General features: G+C 47.6%; 1 protein-coding gene across 5 annotated transcripts in view; it reads right to left on the bottom strand.

Annotated features, from left to right (window-relative positions):
- The window catches only part of SEPTIN11 (septin 11), a 63,099-nt gene that overhangs the window by 33,172 nt on the left and 7,981 nt on the right, over window positions 1-21,946 (bottom strand). The window lies entirely within an intron of this gene.

Here is a 21,946-nt window from a genome sequence, read left to right on the forward strand (position 1 = left end):
GGAACCTTTCGAGGTCCCCAAACCACCCAGTGAGGCCAGCTCTCCCAAAGAGCACGTGAAAGAGGGACACAGGTTGTGATGTGGTCCTGGCTGCAACTCCAAAACCTAGTCCTGATAGAAACCTGTGTAGACAAGCAGAGAGGAAGCTCATGCTCTCCTCAGCTCAGTCTGCCAAAGGGAAGGAGCAGCTCTCTCAGACTTGCTCCCTCTTCCCAGCAGTACGAGGGAAACACCAACACTTCTGCTGCAACCCTCCGGCATGGCCACAGCAGGACATAGCTTAGATAGCAATACTGCCTCTAAAGCCAGCTAAATCTCTTTCCAGCTTTTACAGGCCTTGGCCGGAAGGGAAAAAAGCAAAAAAGCAGGCATGCTGCTCTGCGGATGCCTTGGTTTACAAATAACCTCCTCCAACACGAGGTGAGAAACCAGGGCACTGTTGCCAGTGTTTCCTGCATGACCTACAAAGCCCACGGTGCTGCCCCTCCATGCCTTCAGCAGGAGAAGCAGCCAGGCCAGGCACCCCAGAGATGCAAGGCACCCTGGGGACCCGCTCTGCTCCCCCAGCTGCCTGGGCGCCTGAGCTGGTGACGTCAAACACCGCAAGGCAGTTTTTAAAGTGGGTAATGGGGCAGCACAGACCTTGCACGAGGCAGGTTGGAAACAACTCCATGATTATATTTAGGACTTTTCCACAACAGCTGTACAGTAATTCACAGAGAGGCTTGGAATAAGAAGCCAGCCCAGTTATCTCTTCCCTGGCAAATCGCTGTTATGCCAACATCCTGAGCACAGACAAAACAAAACACAAACCAAAAAAACCACCAACTCAGCAGACTTAGAGCAGTTCTACTGTTATTTCACACGTTTTTCTCCTAAGTTCCTTGTCCTGAAGATACTAACTCAAGATCCTTAACTGAAGATACTAACCTTTCTCCAGACATTTCCAGCAGAGTCACTCCGCTGAGGCCATACTGTTGAGCTAAATTACAGTGTGGGCAGTCTCAGCCTGGTTTAGAGACGCTGGAAGCACCAGCTTCTTTTCCACAAAATCAGTGGGCTTTGCACCAGACATGGAGAAAGACACTCTTTGGTTGTTAAAAGAAGAATCAAAAGCGGAGGAGGACTTCCCACTCTCTGCACAATTTCTCAGCATCTCCACTTCCCTCCTCAAAACATACAGACCAGCCATCAAATGCAGGAAGAAATAAGCTACATCTGGGCTGAGTGCTGATGAAAATACCATTCAGACTTAAAAAAAAATAAACGCACATACAAAAATTCACCGAGAAAGGCAACATCTCAAAGTAAAAACATCTAGGTCTGTGCCATCAGCACAGAGCACAAAGGGGCAAAAGGCTCCTTTTTGCCATGCTGGCACGTGCAGCTTGACACCTGCACTAGATACATAAGCCTTCTCTTAACATCTGAACCAAGCTTGTCTGCAGGCTTAATGCCAATACACCAATTCACCTCCGTCCCTCCATATACTGGGCGGCTATTCACCTGCACCGTACCACAAAAGCCTAAGGTGATTAAGAGATGCCACCTCCTTCACTCAGACTGGGTTAAAAAACCCACCAAAACAAAACCAACACAGAAGAGACCATCACCTCATTTACCCACGACAGTGATTTCCCTGGAAAAGTCCCAAGCAATGGAATGAGATGCTGGGATTTAGGCATAATGATAATGGGTTAAATATTTCTAACGTTAGTATTTTTAAAATGCCAGTAGGCTTGGGTTTATGATTGAGTGAAGGGAGCTAGAAGCAGAGCCCAGAAAGCAATAGGTACCCGTGACTCACAGGCTTCACAGAAAGTGGTGGGTGTTGAACATCTCTCAGCACAGCACCAATATCTCTTTCCCTGATATATTTTGGGAAAGCAAGTACTGCCTCATCATCAGTTACTCAGCAGGAACAGAAGCAAGAGACTCATCTCTTGCATCTGTGTCAGTTATTTTTTGTGGCATACCTTCCTTGGTTTAGTACCCTCCCCTTTCTGTTTTTTTCCCTGCAAGTGGCAAACATTAACAGTGGAAAAAACCCAAAAGCTATCTCTATGCTTTTCAATACCAAGCCTTTTTCAGAAGCTGTGCTGCATAACGGGAGACAGAAGTGTAGCCTGGTATCTGCCCAAAACACCAAAACACTCATAAAAAGCTCAGAGGCCCAAGGCACAAACAGAGATGCAATGCAAACCCAAGTCTCCACCTCCCCCAGCACTCCCCAGACTGCAGCACATCTTGCTGAGTAGGGCAGGCACAGAAAATATGTGCATTTCTGCAAGTGCAGCACACACAGACATTTTGGACAAGGCAGGAGAGCCAAAGGGACTAGAATTTCTAAGTATCTCCCTCCACGCACAAACAAAAGCATTGTGCAACAGAACTGCCACTCCAGTGCATGCAGGTGGACTTGGAGAGCTGGTACGTTCTGGGGGGAAACACAGGCTGCTCCTGGGAGGATGGATTTAAAAGGGAGATGTGCACACTGTGTAACCTCTTACCACTGCAGCCAGGCCTCTGCTCTCACTTTCACCCTTGTCAAGGGGATAGCTTAACTCCTGCTTTGTAACTACAGGGATGCTGACACAAGGAGAAGAACCCTGCCCCCCCTTCTCTGCTCTCCCCACAGCAGAGGTTTAGATGGCAGGCTGGAAGCTGCAGCACCTTCCACAAGGCTCTGTGGCCCCTTCAGCCAAGGCATAGGTCTGCCAACGATGCCAAGCTGCAAAACCACAGTGGACAATCTTACCAATTAGCCCAAATACATTGGACTGGGCAGTTCTGGATTTACTAGCTCAACACTGCTGCAGCCTTCAGCCCTTGGGCTGCCTGAGGAAGGGGTAAGGAGTGAAACCAGTGCAAACTCAAGAGCTGCTCAAGAGCTCAGGTTTTATCCACATGGAAAGGAAGCCTTTTCTGGAGAGCAACAAGCATGATTGCTCAGTGTATAATTAGCAAAACAGGCGAGTGATTCACGCTTTCAGTCTGGCAAAACAGAAGTATTTAAAAAACAACGGGATGCTAAGTCAGATGGCCGCGCTGCTCTGGCTGTGAATCACTGCGACAAGCTCCTGAGAAGAGTCAGTGGGCTGAGTTTTGATCTCAGCTGAGTCATCCCACTGCCAGCTGGGCATCTCCAGCTGAAGTGTGGTCACAGACTGATATGGGCAAAGGCTCCTGCCCAACAGAGACAAGCCCAGAGCCTCCACGTGCACCCAACAAGCCAGGGCAGCAATGCTACAAGCATTCATTTATTCCTCCTGCCACGGGGCTCTTCTCCCAGAGCAAGGCAGAAGTGCTGCCCGGGCACTTCACCCCAAGTGGAAAAGCATACCATCACCCTGCTTCACCAGCTTCTTCCCAAGGGTATTCCTCATTTTTCCTCAGCAGATGAGCAGAGCTCAGAACAACTCCTCTCTTTCCCCAGTACACCTAAATACACTCCTGGACTCACACAACTCCTCAGCTGGCTCCCACAGTAACATAGGCCTACAGGACGCCTTCTTAACACACAGACAAGTCGCTGTATCTGGAACTGCTGACCTCTTACAAGCGTGCTAGAAGAATAACTGTTTGCCAAGCACCTCACCTTGCTTGCAGCTTCAGGAGTGATGGACAAGATAAGCATGGATAGAACTGCAGCTCCACAGACTGCAGTTCAGATGGCAAATTTGCACCAGATACACTGCCAGACTTGGGGGTCCGGATGTTCTCATATGTCAGAGAGCTTAAGACATTCCAAAAGCAGTCTTAATTTTCAAACTCTTCTTTAAGATAGTCATGCCTCCTTTACTGAATCCCTTATTATAGGGCAAATCTTCCCTCCCTCTTCGCGTCCCATCTGCATGAGCAGAAAGCAATTCTGAACCTCCAGAGCTGTACGCTAACCCCTACAAAAACTACAGAGCAGCATGAAGAAATAAATGCTTGTTTACTGAGAAAGATGCTGATCACTTTTCTTTGCAGAGCGACCTACAAGGCATCCCACAGTTGGTATTTCTCGGGTCAACAACAATCTTTCAGATGCTGTTATCACAGCTGCTGGTTTTAACTCTAGATGGGTAAGGAAAGGGGTAAGTAAAGCACAGACAGGTCTCCAGAGGCACAGCGTCTACTACTGCCGTTGCTGTGAAGAGATTAATTGCCAGGACCCTACATCCTAGTGCTCTTAATTTTAAGGGGGGAAAAAACGTCTTGCAAAACAACAAGAACAGGTTTGCAATCTCGGAGCCCTGTCAGGTCCAATTCAGATCTGGTTTTCTTCATACATAGCTCCTGGTGGCAAAGGTTTTATAGGTCAAGCAATGCTGTAACGGATGCTCTGTGGCAAACAGCGGGTTTGCCTGGATGTAATTCAGTGAAGCTTTATAAAACCATTTGGCTGATGGGGCATGTGCAAGGAGAGAATCAGCTCATTCTTCCTAAGCCACAGTGGCTTGGCAGAGCCAGCAGGAATAAGGGAAAACTTATTTTCCTGATTGGAGTCAGCAACAGTATGCCTCCGCGCAGATGGGGAAGTGGATATCAAGGTGGGTACCATCTTCAGAAACACATCACTTCTCCAGAGGCAGCACAAAGCAGAGCCATATCCTTACACTTCAGAAGGTGTCTGGTAGCTGACCTGAGATAAGGCAAAGTTACTCTTTGCCTGGGTAGAAGAGTGTCACTCCCAAAAGGCCTAAGAAAGAGGAGGGTTCACAAGGACACCTGCATTTGTTGCCCCGGTCTGCTCTCCCCACTTAGGAATTAACCATGATGACAGCTGTTCCCTGAACCCAAGCAAGCTCCTGGCTGAGACCCTTCTGCTTTAAGGCTGCCAGCAAAATATTCCCCTTCAGCCCCTCCTGGCCCACTGCTCCTGGCAGCCGGGGGTCAGTTTCACATGGCCTCTGAAGAGTTAAAGAAAACAAAAATGAGCCTCAAATTCAAGAGGGAAAAACGCTGGTATGCAAAATATTGAGCTCAACCACAAATATGAAGCAAGTGTTTAGTTATTTGAGGCCACAGAATTTAGCAGGCACCTTTAAGAAATCCTAAAAGCTTTTATTGTCAGCAGCTCAGGCCAGCTACATTTTTGCCCCATTACTATGCGCGCGTTCCCGTGTTTCTGAAGTAACCTTAGATGCTGCATCCAAAGCCAGGGACCTCAGAGATACTTTAATCTGCCTAGACAAAAAGGTGGCTCCAGAAAGAGCAGAGAGCACAGAAGCAAAGAGGAGTCAGCAAGAGATGGGTCTATTGTCCCCTCTCCCTGTGTTAAACCTGACAGCTGGGGTTCCCTGTCGGCAGGGCACAAAGTATTCCCAATGCCTATGCCAGAGCCAAGCTCACTGTTAAGTTCCCTGAAACAGCACCCACAACCCCCATCCCTTTCCTTATACAGACTTCAGTGATGGCTAAACCCTTAATTCTTGGACAAAGGAACTCAAGCGGGGGGGGGAAACATGACAAGAAAGAACAACTCCTTTCCCCTCCTTGCCATGGCTAGTGCAGTCATGCCACAAGAAAACAGCCCATAGCAATCACTCAATTAATCACGGAAGGAAGGACTTTGTTGTTGTTTGAGGCCAGGATAACCATCAGTGTCACTAGCAGAGGAGGGGGAGTTCCTGTCTCCGCTTCTGCTGCTGACCAGCCACAGGCCTGGGCAGATGCCTCCACAAGCTACTGGTGTCTGGGAAGTCTTTTTTCTTTCCCCCTTTCTTTTCTTCCCTTCTCTCTCAACAGGGAAAGCACACCCCTTTGGAAGACAAATTCTCATTCTGTAGATTGTGTCAACAAGCCATGAAGATGCATCAGAGGTGGGCAAGCCTGACGGCTAACGTCTCCTGCCTTGCCATCAACCCACCAAGTGACTCACTGCTGCAGGTATTGCCCCCAAGGGCTGGACATCCTTATACTATCTTGCTCTTCCAGAATAAAAGCTGGCACCAGCTGTAGCTGCTTAGAGTCACACAGCTTCTCAATAGTGTGTGTGCTTCATTCAGTTAAGTCCCTTGCAGCAGCCCTCTAGCAACATCGAAAACAACAAGGAGCCAGGTCTCCCTACCCCCAGTAACAAGAAATGCCATCCACAAAGTGTTATGTCGCAGTTGGCTCCCTTGGCTCAGTCACCACAGAGGTCACAGGGAACACAAAAAGGCTCTCCTTGAACGTGCTGGTTTTTCCCTTTAATCCCAGAGAACTGGGATAGCAGAAAAGGTTATTTTATGGGAGGAAGGCTGGAAGCAACTTGGCCAAAGCAGCCGGCAGCAGCAGACTGAGAAGTGTAGGCATGGGTCTTGTGCTGCCCCTCCTTGCACAGAATATTGCTCTACAAATACATGAGATTTTACCCAGGGAATCACCAGTCAAAGGAGGCTGCCAGCAAGACAAAGCAAGGGGTTCCCCTGAGGAGACACCCTCAGAGACTGGGTGATGCTGGACATGTGACATTAGCAGCTACACGCAGAAGCAATCCTCTCCCGAAGGCTGGCTCTCTAAACCAATCCAGGATGACACTGCAGGAGGACAGCAAGCAGGTATCACAAGCCGGCCCCTGCCCAGGTGCAGCCCACCCAGGCTGTGCCTGCCGGTGGAAAATCCGCTGCCCCAGTCCCAGATCCCCCAGCACAGATGCAGTGTGAGGTGGGAAGCCCAAGGCCCATCTCCCTGACATCCAGCACCAAATATCCTGGTTTCCAGCAGTTTGCAGTCCCTGCCACGCAGCAAGGACACGCTCCCTGCGGCCCATCAGCCCATCGAGCGCTGCTGTTCCGGCGCCTCCAAGGCACGCTGGCAGGGAGGCGAGGGGAACTGCTTACATTGGCAAGCTGCAGCAACTCAGCAGGAGGATGGAGAAAAAGGATACAGTCGCATTCTTCTGGGAAGAAGGAAGTCAGCAAAATCTGACAATTCAGAAGTGGCTGTAGAGAGTGGGAATGAACATTTGTCTTCCAGGCAAAATGTTTGGCTAAAGGTCAGCACAAGCTCAGAGCACTAACAGTTCCATTTATGCCAAGAACTGACATAAAAGACATTTTCCTCCATAGGTTTCCAAAAACCACGGACCTTTCTATTTGCAGTAAAAGTGACTAATGCTTCTAACAGCCCCTGATGTCACAAACTGCTAACCAGCAAAGAAAAAAAAAAACCCTGGACTTTGCGGATGATAAGGACCACATGTGCATTCCAGCAAGGCTTGTAAACTCACTGAAGGGAAGGAAAAAAAAGAAAAGAAAAAAAAGGAGAGAGGAAGGAGGAAGGGGGTGGGGGCAGAGATTTAATGTGACAAAACAAGAAAGAAGTCCATCCAAAGGCAGAGCCCAATGAGAACCAGATGCTCTGTGCTTCTCTGGCCCATCTCTCTCCTGACAGGAGGACAACATGCAACTAACTGCCTCTTTGACTGCTGGTATGAGGTTTATGAAATAAAACAGGAGTTATTCAGTACCAGGCTCCCCAGGTTGAAATGCTCCACTCCTCCCATTCCAAAAAATGGTGTGTGATTTATTGCAATCTCCCCACCTTTTGTCTTCTGAGGTGCCACATGCAGTGAAAGGCAAATATATCCCTTTTAACATCCCTAGCCATCCCCTCTCAGCCAGGCACCATGGAGGAAGTTGAAGAATCCTTTACACCAGCACCAAATGAGATGTTTTTGATGGGGACCATGGCCCAACAGACCACCGGCTGCTGCACGGCAATACAGCACATGAATCAGCCTGTACCACTACGCCAGTTTACACCAGCAAGTATAGAAGGCTGAATATTTGTTAGACTTGAGAACGTGTAATCTGAAGAGTTAAAAGCAACTCTGATCAGCCGGGCAGAAGCTAACTGGGAGATGGCAGGAAGACACGTCTCTACATGGACGTTAGAAATGCTTTTTCTGCTCCCACCACCACTGTCCCAGTTCTTTCACCCCTTTTCCAGCCTTTCTGGCTACACACTCCCACACCATCACACATACAGATATAGTCCAGCAAGACAGCAGGGAGGAAAAAACCAGCAACAGCCATTTCCTTCTGTATTCCACTGTCATGCACTTAAAACAGCCCTCAAACAGCTGCATCGCAGGCCATTAAGTGGATTTATACTTTGCTACAAGTCTTTAGTTGGAGGCACAGCGCAGTACGGGACTCGACACCGAAGAAAGTGTGATACATGAACTCAGCGAGGCTCCTGGGCACAAGAAGGTAGAATTAACACAAACCTGGGAACAGAGCATCTGATCCCATTGCCAAGTTTTCTTCAAACCTTCCCCAGGTTTCCACCAAACTCCAGTCCAGTTAAGGGTGTGAACACAACCAGAGCAAAATACAGAGATCTTTGGAAAGCAAAGCAGCCCACAGGGCTTGCTTATAAAACTGTAACAAGGCAGCACTGTTCCAATACCTGAATCAAATTAAGGGCCACTCCAAACATAAAAAGCCACAGCTTTCCCTGCTAGATGGTGCAGGCACAGCCAAGTAGGACTGGCTTGTAGTTCCTTAACCCTGTGTTTTCTTTCCTGAAAAACTGTAGCCGCAAATCAAGGGCAGAATTTGTCAGCTCCTATTCAGCAAGCTCCAGGACTGAAAGGTGCCCCAAATCATGCTCTGGATAATTAATTAGTCCTGCAACAATCTGCAGATTAGGATCTGCACCGATACAGTGTCCTGCAGCTTGCTCAGAGGCTGGTGGGGGATAACATGGCACAGTGCTACCCTGCACACAGACATGCTATGGTTGTCTGCACAAACCCAATCTCCAAGTAACACACACAGCTGCATATATAAAGGCATATAGCTTCAGATAATTTATTTACCAGTTCTTCTGAGTCTAGACTAAAGAGTACAGATTTATCACAGTAATTGTCTTCATATCAAAATCTTAAGACAATGCTGATATACAGACATGGTTTCTACAATGCTCTGGTACCACAGCAGCAAATACAAACAGGTTTTGACTTAAAAAAAAAAAAAATCATCATTCAGCCATGTGATTTGACATGGTCAGTGCACTGGCAACTCGTCTGGGGCTTGGAGTTACTGGAGGACCTAAATGAAGCAGATAAATGTACTCTTTGGGAAAGCCCTACCAGGACTTTTAGGGTCCCGGCAAGTGCTAGACACACAATGGAATTCCTTAGGGAAACTTTACTGGTCCAGTACCACCAAGGAAGTGTCAATCCAGTATCAACTGGATTGAAAGAGCTGTCTCAGACCAGCTCTTCTGAAATTCATATGCAACATGCACATGCATATATGACACTAAGGATATCAAATAAAAGGCTAGAGAAAACATTTTGGATTTAGACAATTCCAGTGCTTTTACTCTCACTAGCAAATGTTCCCTTGAGTGTGGTTCTGACAAAGTAATGCAGATAACAAAGGAGAAAAAACAGATTTTAATGCATTTACAGCATGGTCTAATTTTCTGAGTGTTAGGCCATAGCCCTTGCATCTGCTTAGAAAAGGAAAACTGGATGTGCATAGCCTCTTACGGTACATGAAGCTCTTCTACGGTGCCAGTGAAGTCATTCACCATTAATAATAAAAGGATAGCAAAGAATACAGAGGATTACAAATAACATTGTTTGTCTTAGCGTGCAGTTTTCTCTCTTCAGCAGGAGCGGAAGTGGAATTAAGTTGAACTGAATCTGTGTGCAGAGGAAAAGGTCAAGGTTTATTGAATTATTTAGGTGACAGTTTCAAAACGTTAGTCTGTAGACTTCAAGCTCTCAGCTGACTCAACAGCAACTCCTCGCTTGCCTTCAGCCAGTCTTCGTTTTCCTGCCTTTAACAGGGAAAGGCTACATAAAAATTTTCATAAATAGTACATAGCTTCAAGGAGCAAGTCCCCATTTTAGCTGAAGTACTTCCTTCCCTCCACCTCATTAATTCCAAATTTTTGACGTTGCCTTGAAACACTGTGTTTCGTCTTTCCAAAAATATCGTCAGAGTTGTTCCAGAGGAAAGCACATCTGATCTAGGTCTGCAGCACAGTCATGACACTGGTATCATTAGGAGAAGATGGGACTAGAAGGCCATTCCACACGAGGCTTTTTACCCGCCTGGTGTTTTGCTGCACTGATAGACTGCTCCAAAGACTTAACGCTTCTGGACTCGATAGGCAATGCAAGACAAAACATTTTTCTCGCATGCAGCCCACAGACAGGAATGTTCCCACAGTCCTCTCCACATCCATCACTTGCAAAGGGGCAGGATGGCCAAGGCATTTGATGAACACTACAATCCTGGTGATGCTCCAAGTCATAAAGAATCCCTGGACAGGACACCAGCAACTGCCCAACATACACTCCAAAATGTTTGAACTCCATAAATGCAGAAGAGAGACAGCTAAATAAACATTTACAGCACAAGAAGAAAGGATTAACTCTCTAGTCACAAGGAACCCAAGGATGAGCTTTACAGCTCCAGTTTTTGATTGTGGCAGAGATAAGCCTTTTATCCCAATCCCTACAAATGTGGAAAGTCCCCCTCTGCCCCACACCTATTTTCTGCACTGGAGTTCATGTTGAGCTATTCCTCCCCACACGCTGAAAAGGGAAAAGGCTCTCCTTGCACTCCAGCTGTTCACAACTAACTACAAGTAACACCACGTGGAAGATGCTACAGAACTGCGAGCCCTCACCGCAGCACAGCCAAACTCCCTTCTGAGGACGGAACACTTCCGTCCTCTCCAAAACACGTCCTCAGCCACCGCTGCAAACAGACCAGCAAGGAAATCCAACTCGCATGATTTTTTTTTTTGCCTGGGCCAGAGGAACTATCCATGAAGTCACAGAGACATTCCACCAAGCAGATGTCTCCAAGAGGGAAGTGAGAGACTCGAAATTGCATCTCCTGCTGCAGCCAGCCTGGGCAGCCCCAGCCAGCACCAAAGTAGAAAAAAAAATATAATTTTTTCCTCCCTGTCCCCCCAAGCACCCATACATCAGACTTCCATGACTGCAGACAGCCAAGCATGGGTACCATCAACTTCATCTGCTAATTAACTCAGGAGGAGCCCGTGTCAGCAAGCAAGTGAAGACAGCCCAAATTAAGCCGGCTACCTACCATCTGGAACAAGTCAGCCAGAATGAGGTTTTGCAGACACTACAGCCAAGGCAGAGAAACCTCGCGCTGCCTCCCTGCCCTGTGCCGTGCCACAGCACAGTAATTCAAGGGGATCTTGATGGTGTTGCCAACCAGCATCAGCAGGAGACTCCTGCAGCCCTGACCATTCTCACCTCATGCTTCACTGGCTGCAGGTCACCCACAGGCAGGAATAAAAAGGAGCAGGTTGCTAGCGAGGCCAAACACCTCTGAAGACACTGGAAAAGTGGAGACTTTTTCATAGAAACACCTTACACCACTCACAAAGCAGGCAGACAGCAACACTGTTGCCTCCCTTCTCGGGACCCTCCAAGTGCTCTCACCTCCAAAGGTGGCTCAGGCAGACATCATCACCCTAAAACAAGAGTCAGAGTTTTCCCGCAGGAGACTATCCTGGGAGCTGGGCGCAGCAGGGAGAGATCCTTCCCCCAACTACAGGCAATGACACCTAATGTTAGGCTTGCCCAACAAGTTCCTTTTGCAAGGACCTATTTTTTTTTACCGAGGCAGGAGCTCCTGGGGAATAAAATAAATAGTTTCATTGGTACAATTGGGAATATATTATCAAGGCAATGAGGCCACATCACAGCTCATTGGATGCACCAGGCTCCTGAGCTGTTTGAACCCAGCTTCCACCCCAGGGCTGGATCCTGGCAAGAGGCAGCAGGTCTGTGCCAGCACTGAGGGTAGAGGGCTTACGTGCAACCCCCAGCTTGCCAAGAAACATAACAGGAAGGGAGGGTCAGCACCAGACCCCCAATTCCTGCCCTGCGCCCAGCCCCAGCACACGGCATGTTCCTGGCAGAGCCTCTGAGCTCCGCCAGGTGCCCCCTTCCCCAATGCACGCAGCACTTGCACAGCTCCTAGCTGTATTTTAGCTTGCAGCTCTCAGCCTCCAAAAGGCTGGGCAAGTTTTCCCACCAGATCACACCAGGAACTTCAATTCCAGCAGTCACCCCAGCCTTCCTTACTCTTTTTAGACAAGTTGTGATGATTTCCTTAATGCAGCTTACTTCAGTGAGGTGCTCCTTAGCAGGAAAGGACATGTTTTAGCCTAGCCACAGACTGTGATTTCTGAAGGCTACAGTTTTATCACCTTGAGTAAAAGCTGCAACATTGCCTGTGTGAGAGATGTCTAGAAGGAAAATGCTGCAAAGGAGAAAGGACCTGGAAAAGCAGATAAATCCATGGCATTCAGAATAAGAAACAGCCACACAGTTTGCCTTTATTTTCTTGCACCTTTACCCGTAGTCAGGCAGAACAGCTACTGAGGCAACTGAAATAAAGTCTGCCTGAGGTGGGGGAAATCCAGGCCTTAACTCCTCAGCAAAACGCATGAGCGCAGACGAATCTGTCATATTAAAACTGCTGTGGCTACACACCCAACTGACTTGAGTGCTATAAGCAGGCCTGGCCATGACTAAGAGGTCTGGTATCATGAACTAATACTACTGTGGCCTCAGCTAAAGCTCCTTCTCACTGCCTCTGTCTTCTCTCCTCCTTTGCCAGGGCTCGTACTCGCTACCAGGTTTTCCACCAAGACACCAACAATTTCTAAGCTGCCAGGCTCAGAACAGAACCTACTGCATGTCCTCCACTTCAGTGGTCTCCAAGCGAACACATGCACAGTTCTGGACATCCGAGAAGTGCCTGTCAGCTGTCACTTAAAAGAAAAAAGCCACGTAACAGCACGTGTCTGAAAGACAGACAGATGAGCAGTGCTCTTCAGTGACGGTACTTTAACCAGAAACCCACTGCTCTCTCCTGCACACTGCCTCGGTCTGTGGGGAAGACAACTCAAGAGGGTGCATGTGGAGGAGTGTTCACTTGGCCAGGTTCCCAAGCACCGGCAAGAGCCAAGCAATCACGTAGTCACGCATGGTTCAAGGGCAGCTTTGAGATCAGCACTTCCCCAGTGCCCCTGAAACCAAGAGAACAAGAATCTGCCTTCCCCGTGAGGTTAAGCTCAACACCATAAATACAATTGTGCATACACAAATGCAAGCCAACAGAGCAACTTCTTACTGAAACCTATGCAACCTCCCCAACAACCACCCATTTTATACCAAGCACTGTACTACAGAAATCTTTAAAGCCTGTAATAAAGGCTAATGTCAGGCTTAATAAAAAAAGGCTAAGTCACCAGTGATAACCCACTAGGAAAAGAACGACTGGGCATGAGTACAGTACGGTACAAACTTAACAACCTGGCGTCCAAACCAGACACACAGCTTGGAGAAAGACTTTCCTCAGCAATACAGCACTGGCAAACAGCAATTTCCCATCATCAAGGATTTCAAGCAGATTAGTTTAATCCTAATAATGCAAATAAAGCCAGATGCAAAACTGGCCTAGGTCATTACATGTGGAAAAACTTGCCCGTGATCCCCCCCTTCATGAATCTCTCATAATAAAGGACAAGCCTGTACAGTTACCTTTTTCCTCCTTCCCCATCCTCCAGCAACTGAGCCAGCTTGGTGCTACCAGGCTGGGTGTGCATGGGGGGACACGGCTGGCACAGGGGCCATTTCAGTAATCAGTTTCTCTCCCAGTAACAGTGCTTCTGCACTTGTATCTAGTTGGATGCCCTAACACTGGAGACCAAACTCAACATTTGCATGTAGGGATATACCTTCAGGTGTTAGAGCTTCTTCCCTCCTCAAATTCAACTCCCAACAGAGAGGCTGCAAGTCCTCCTGTGAACAGCAAGGGCTATGGAGGCTCAAGTGATACACCCAAGTCACACTCCATTTCTCTTTTTCTCACCCCACTCGCTGAGGTCAGACTACCACTGTTTAGGATCCTGCTCACAAAGTCAAAAGCAGGGATGCTGATTACTGTCAGCTAAAGGATTTAGAGGGGGGCTGGCATACGCAAGGAGGGAGAAAAGCCTCTCACAGCCCAAGCAGCTGCTTGCTCAAGGCCAAATATCACTCCTTGCCGCAGCTGAACACCCAGGAGGCTCAGGTCCTCCAGGTGTGAAGTGCAGCACTACAGCATTGCTACAGGTCTGATAGACACCAGCTACCATCAGAGGCTGCGCTTGCTCCGGGCAGGTTCGTATTTTACAGCCTGCACATCTCAGGCTCAGTAGTGCTAGTGAATACCCTCAGCAAGTTTCTAAGAAGCATGTATCTAGATGTCCTAGGTAGGACTAGAAGTCCCGCTTCCTAGGGGAGGAAGCTCATTCTTTAAGAGATGAGACTAATTCCACGTTCAACTTCCCACAAACGCCAGTTATGCATCAGCAGTCACAAAAAGAAAAATCACCACATTAAAGTCCTGGGGCTGGGAAGGGGGAAATTTCTTCAAGACTGTCCAACACAAAATGAAAAACAAATAAATACTCAAGGTCCCACACTTCCCCTCATGCAAGTAGGTTCAGATGCTACCAGCCCCTGAACTGTCAGCCAACTGGTATGTTTTTGTAAGCTTAGCTCTTCTTGGTGAACAACTTCAATTTTTGCTCTAGAAAAAGCGACATACATACCCACAAACTAAAAAGCCCAACAGAAACAGCGTATAAACGCACAGGATAAGGAAATAAGAGAAAAATATTTTTTTAAATCTGTTGCTAGATTTATTAACATTAAGTACTGTTTTGAACAACTGCATGTAGACAACAATTTTCTAAATGAAAATACTAACAGTATGTCTATAAACAAACTTACATTAGTGGCTAAATTCTAGACACTAATTAAACACATCTGGTAACAGTAAAATCCTATTCTTTCTTAGAAGTAATTCAGAGACCTTGATCCAAAACCTACTATCAACTTTGGAGGGCCCAAAGCTCCAGACATACAAAGTTTACTGCACCAGGAAAACAAAAACAAACAAACAAAATCCCCTAAAACCTCAGGAAGCATATTGCACACTAACCTGACAACACATGCAAAGGTTTTCCAGTACTAAGAGTGCCGTGGTCAGCAAGCCTGCTCTCAGAAAGCAGTCCCAGGGCACGCTGGCAGGAAAGGAAACAGCTCTGTCTTTTGTGGGCTTAATTCTCGAATTTCCTCTCATGTCAGCAAGGAGAACCAGCCCCTGCTGTGCACTCCAAGAATGTGCCCAGTATCACCTGTGCAGTAAGCTGATCAAAGACACTGCAGTCACATATTTAACAGCATAGAAGAGCAAACTGATTTATAAACTCAGGGCACGAAGCAGTCATGCATTAACACCATCATATACACTTAATCAAATTAATTCACTTAATTATGAATAACTGTCTAATAGATACAGCTATGCTCTGCATGGTTTCCCATGACTATTATAAGATCCCTCTGATAAAACAATGCACATCCATAACTTGGCAGCAGGTCCATCATCAAGGCCTGTAATCCTATCAGCTATACTGGTCATTTGTCATTTTCCAGGTGCTTAAGAGGAAGGGGGTCTGACGGCCTCTGGCCAGCACTCAGCAGCAACGTAAATTAGCAGACACAGTTCTCATTTTGTACCTCTCTGAGCTCTGGACATCAGACATAAGTCCCCTTAGAATCTGTTACAATATAACAACATACAGCTTTATGCCTTTTGACCTGATCAAGTATGAAGAGTTGCGTCTCTAGAGCAAAGAAAACTTACTTTCCAGTCATGGGATTTTTTTTCCCCACATCTACTATCAGTAAGGGCATTTTGTGTTTGATCCCACCATCCTGTACGTGTTGTCATTGTTCTCCACTGTCATGTGTCCCCGTCCCCCCACAAGGGTTCCACTAACAGCCTTCCTACAGCTATTTTTAAAAAAGCTCTCTGTCCCACCACGGTCCTTGGCAGAGCTGTGCGTTCAGTGATCTTACGGTATATGTCAAAGCTACAGAACATTTGAGAATTACATTTCAACCTGTCTGCTAGAAAGCTCGACATTTGTAACAAGAGAGGCAGTCATTGACACACATAGTAGGAGCAAGACTTGGCCTGGAAATGACAGGGGAGATGCTGTCAGGGCAGGCAAAGGGATAAGCAAACAAGTTATCCAAGGCTTCTGAAAGCAGCAGCTGCCAGCACAGCCAGGTCCGTACAGCCCCCGGTACCCACAGCTGGGAGAAGCAGTGCTCCTCGCTGAGCACACCGACCGTGGAGCCAGCTTACTTAGCCAAAACTATGGGGGTAGCTGCAAACATCATTTTTCTTCCTATGAAATGTGACATTTACTGGCAGTGCTCTGCTAGCCATAAACACTTCATCGTGCTTCCCAGCACCATGGCTCTGCCAGGAAAAGGCCTGCAGTAAAAACGTGGTTTGGTTATCAGTCTCTTTCAAAAGAAAGAGAAGATCCTGTACGTTACAGCCAACATTTATTTCAAGGATTACATGCTTTATGGGAACGTGGGGTCTTTAACGAGAGAACAGTGAACTTGTATTTGAGCTGGTCACTGACCTCCCATACAGGCAATGCAGAGGTTCCCACTGCTTCAGCAGCAAGCTCACACCACCGGCACAGCCTCCGCAGAGCTCCAGCAGCCCCAGGGTAAGGCGGGCAGCACTCTGCCCTCGCCACTTCCCTACAGGTGACAACTACACGCTGGGCTACAAAATTGCCCCCTCTCAGGGATTAACAACCTGCCAGCCCCTGTGGGTCTTTGAGGAGTTTCTGCTTGGCTTGTTTCCCTATCTGACCCAACCGCCCAACCTCCACAAACAAACCTGACACAGGAGTTCCACCCTCCTGTCTAAAGGCCATGCCTTCTCCATCCAGTAGCTCAGGTGATGAAACACAAAATGTTTCTGGGCTCTAACCCCACTGCCAATACCCCTGCAGAAAGCAACCACTCCAGCTGCTCAGATGCAAGCACTGCTCTATCGTGTGACCACATCTGAAGGCATAAGGTGCAAAGATACACCAGGCAACACAAATTAACTGCAGCAAGTCTCCTTGTAGCCTTCTGAAATTATTCTCAAAGCAGAGATTCTAACAACCAAACAGTGCACATGAACTTCTGCAAAGAAAGACAGTGAGATGCTCTGAGGGCACTTGCAATGGGTTAACCATTATTGAAAGTGCTCCTCAGGTGTGAGGATACACTTTGTTGTTAAAACCAACATGAAGAGAAAACGCCAGCCTCCAACAGTGTTTTCAGCCCCGCCACAGAGCAGCCAGATGAGCAGAGAGCAAACAAACCACAGTCAGTGGGAGGCAGCCACTGACCCTGCCCTACATGCTGTCAAAGGGTTCCCATTCACATACCAAGGCTCCCAAATGCCTTTGTGAGCTGGACCTTTGGCTTCTGGTACCTTGGTCTTGCTTCGCCTGCAGTGGCGCGACAGTTTAATTAAAAGCAGGAGGCTGAATAGCTGGAAACAGGCAAGGGAGCGCTGATGGGTTCACATCTGGCTCTTGAGTTTGGTGCCAAGGTAAGACTTCCATTTCTTCAGCTGCAGAAAAGGCACCCAACACCAAACTGCCGAGCCAGGTAACAGGCCTGTCATGGCACCAAGCTGCCTCGGAGCTGTAAGATCAAGCAACCTGGCATTTGCTCAGACAGCTCAAGTACCTGAAACAAGGGAATTGCCTTCCCAAATGACAGAGATACTGCAAAGGCTGCCTGGGAAAAGCTGGTAGCTAAGAACAACTCCCTGTTGCTTCCCACTTTTTGTTTGATGCATGAAGAATACTCATATCTGATATATTTCTGCTTACTTCAGAATATCCTGCCTAGAGTCCAGTGCCGCTCTGCAGAAGGGCCAGTCTTTAGGAACTAAGCGTGACACTTCCCAACATTGTCCTGAGCTAATCCAATGTTATTTTTCCTGCAGCAGGCTGCTGCTCACAAGACCATAGGCAGAGGTTTGTGAACCACTGGCATTCACCCATGTGCTTGCTGGAATCACGTTCTTCCAAATTCATAAATTATTCCATACACAGGCTCCTGCAACATCCATTAGCTGTCAACGGACCCCAGCTACAAGGTTAAACTGGAGCAAGTATCCACCCCCACAGATGAATTAATGTTGGCCACCACATTCTGCTTTGGTTGTCTACTCCAGTCATGTTTGTGCTTTAAAGGAAAGCAAAAGCAGCCTGATCCCGACTTACTTTTAATTTCTGACCTCCTGTCAAGACTTGTGCTGGAGCAATCCATGCCACTGCTTGTAACAGACCAGCAAAAAATTAAACCCACGCTTTCAAACTTATTCCTTGATACACCCCAAAAATGAACAGAACAAATTAGCTAACATACTACTCACCTGAACAGTCCAGCTGCTCAGACTTTTCCCAGTTAAACTAAACATATACCTGGTAGAATTCAAAGTCTTGCAATCTTATGAGTACAGACAATACATATTGCACTCTGCTTTGTTGAAATACATAGCTCAAGGACAATTTTTGGAAGGGAAGAATGGAAGATTTTGCAAGGCAGTTTCTCCAAATGACAATAATAAGCAGGAGGACTTGCCATTAGCTTGCATCTCCTGCAGTTACTTTTGTGCTGTAGCTTTGTATAGCCACGCTATACTCTGCTTCCTCATCCTCTTTTCCCCCTAAGAGGTGTCGCTCCAAAGAAGTGTGATCTGGTGCCAAGGTGTGCCAGCCACCTCCCGTCCTGCTGCCTTGGCAGGAGAGCACAGAGGCAGCTCACGACAGGCTGCTCTCCTGCAGCAACATTTGCAAAGGCAGGCTGCCGGGCCAGCACACAGCCCCGTTGGCTAGGGTCCCACACAGGTTACAGGCTGCCCATACTAGACCCCATTTTTCTAGGCTCGACCTCAATTCCTTTTTTTTTCCTGGAAGCACCAGGATAGGCAGCAGGGCACATCAGGTATCCATCTGTAAGCAAAGAACCGAACTGTTTAGCTTGGCCGACTAACTATGCCAGCACATACCACGTAACAGCTGAGCAGAAGTTGACCACAGAGCAAGAACGACTGACAGATGAGCAGGGGTGCTGCTGAGAGAACAGGCTCCGCTGCACTGTGCTTCATCTCTCCACAGCAGCAAGGCTTTAAAGACCTGACAGAGCAGGTAAATCCTGTCACAAATGTACACAGCCAAACCGAAGGACTGGGGAAGACAAACATACCCAAAGGCAAATTCAGCTGCTCCAAGCGAGTGTTTCCTGCAGAGGACTAGGCAAGATTAGTTCACATGAAGGAGCTCTGACATGCTTTGCAACTCCAAGCGCTGCAGACCTCCCTCTCCTAAAAGTGGGGCACAATTCCCATGCGTGGTGCACGTTTTTGCCCTTGGCTTGAGTTATTTAATGAGATACCAAAGCAAGTGATCGCTGCATATTCCTTATTAACACTGCAAAGGCTGGAAATGCAGCAGTCTCCACCTCCACATCGCTCAGAGAAGTAGGTAATGCACGAAGCCACAAGCAGCACTGCATGGGCTGCTTATAGCCCAGAGCAGCTGGGGTCCGACAGGTAAATAACCAGTCCAGGAACTTGGTAAGCCTTCAAGGACAAAGGCTAACACCCAGCTCTTCCTCCCACAACCGTCCAGGAGAAAGAGCTGGGTTTGTACATGCAGTGTTAAGCTCCCACTCTGCATGCCACAGTACCAACACAGCACCAAGCGCCTGGTCCTGCGGCAGGCCAACACATGCTGACCCCAGGAGAGCAGCCCACCCTTGGGTGCATGACGTTTTTACTCACATCTCCTTGGGACACTCAGGAGCTCCCAAAGGTGCCAGCTGGAGCATAAACCTCAAGAGCAGACCTGTACAGCTCTCCTACTTGCATAGAAGCCAGGAGGACAGCACCCATCCAGCCATCTCCACCCTCCTTCCTAGCGTTCAGCACCACCAAACCAGAGATGCTGGGCCACGACCCTCCTCTGCAAGGCACTGCATCCGACCCGACACACCAAGTCCCCTGCCCTGAACAGCTTTCAATTGCCAAGGTATTTCAGGGCACACAGTCCAGAAAAAGACCTGTTTACCACAGTTAGCGTGGATGGGGACAGCACGTGCACACTCTTCTCTTGGGACTCCTTAGTCTCCATGAGTGTTTTACATGCGGACCAACCACCTCCTTCACACCAGAAACATCGACCATTTTTTAGCCTGTCTGAACTTTATACTTCCCTTCATTGCATGTAAACCGTATCACAGCTAGCCTGCCTGGATTTATACTTCTAGCTTTCTGGCTCATCCCACTTGAAGGAATCATCAGGTTGTTCGGTTAGGCTATAAAAAAATACTGCTTTCCTTAGGTTATATCAAAACCAAGTAGCACACATGCCATGGAAAAAATGCTTCTCTGAGCTCCACTCCTGGTGAGGCCAAACCTGGGGGAAATGTAGCTGTGTTCAGGAACAGACTGTAGTCACACATCAGACTACAATTTCAAATAATGCTTTTGTTTAAACAACAAACCCAAACCACCTCTGACTTTGATGTTTAAGTGGTTCTGGCCTACCACAGAGAAACTCGCCATCTCTTAGGAATGCTCTATGTGAAAATTGCCCTCAATTGCATTTACGTAAACCCAGAGAAACAAGGTCAGCGGAGTTGCTCATGCTGCTCACTTTTAAGGCCTACTTACTGAAATTACTTGTTAAATCTCCTTGAAAACATAACTTGCGCATTACTGTATTTGAATAGTTATTTTCTTTAAAGTGTTTTTAATTAAAAGCATTGGTCTGCTAACACTTCTGTGCCACAAGATCTCACTAGATTTGCGCAATAGGGCTAGGTTTGTAAAGGTAACTATGCCCGTGCTACTAACTCATTGTTCACAGCTTTGCCCCTTACAAAACAAAGAAGGGAATTCTCATCTGCTTTACACATGGAGAAAACAAAGACATACCAAAATGAAGGTATCTGCCCAAGACCACCCAGCAAATCAGGAGCTGAAACACTTGCAGCGTGCCAGCCGTTCAAGCCTTAATCCCAAGTGGGTCTTGTAATTAATGCTCTAATAATTAATAATTGCATAACTCCAAATGCTAAACAGCAAAGGCAATTTCCAGCAGGATGAATATTCAGCTACCTGGAAACACAAACCCGAAGGTCCCCTGACACTACTGCTTTTTGGCAATTATATATCAGAAGCCAAACTAAATTGTTCTAAATGTTCAGTGACCATCAACTGCGCATCCCAGAAGGGGCTTCTTTGAGAAGTTCTTTCTTTATAACTCAAGAGCATCAGGAAGGGTTTACCGCTGCCTCGATGAAGAGCTGACCCAGGGCCAAAGCACAGATTTCCACGCAGGTTCTCCCCAGCACAAAGCAGCTCCTAGTATCTGGTGCCACTGTCCACCTCCACTACTTCCACCGGACACCAGGGACTTGGACCTGTGCTGCAATCACCAAACCCTCCCTTCCTTCCCCATACAGCTGAGCCAAGCCTGTGAGAAAGACAGGAGCACTCTGCAAGAGCTCACTCAAAGCCAGGAAGGAGGGCTGCCTCCTGACTCTGGCCAGGGGCTCGTTTCATGACTTCCAAAATCGGTCTGGCACAGTGGAAACAGATCTTCCAGGTGCAGAGGCAGCATCCTCCGACCCTTCTCATGGCACATCCCTGTGGGGACCCCTCACCCATCAGCCTTGACAGTGACCAAGGGAGCACCCTCAGGCCCCTGACAACCCACTCCCCAAAGATGCTTAGCATCTCTCACCTCCCCAGGACGTTCAGAGAACTGACTGGCACCCAGCATCTTCTCAAAAGCAGGCTGAAGGCTCAGAAATCCTGATGACTAACCAACCTCTGAAGACAGATTTGAGGGGGCAGGGGGATAAAAAAAAACACCATAAAAATCACATAAATTGGGTCAAATGCTCCTGGAAAATACCAATTACTTTATATATAGCAGATTGCACTAGGATGTCATTTAATCTCAGCTTGCCATTGTCAGATATTAGCTCCTATTCTCTGCTTTGCTTTGGCTGCCATATTAAAGTGCCATG

This window comes from Falco peregrinus, chromosome 2 (assembly GCF_023634155.1).
Source record: "Falco peregrinus isolate bFalPer1 chromosome 2, bFalPer1.pri, whole genome shotgun sequence".
Lineage (NCBI taxonomy): Eukaryota > Metazoa > Chordata > Aves > Falconiformes > Falconidae > Falco > Falco peregrinus.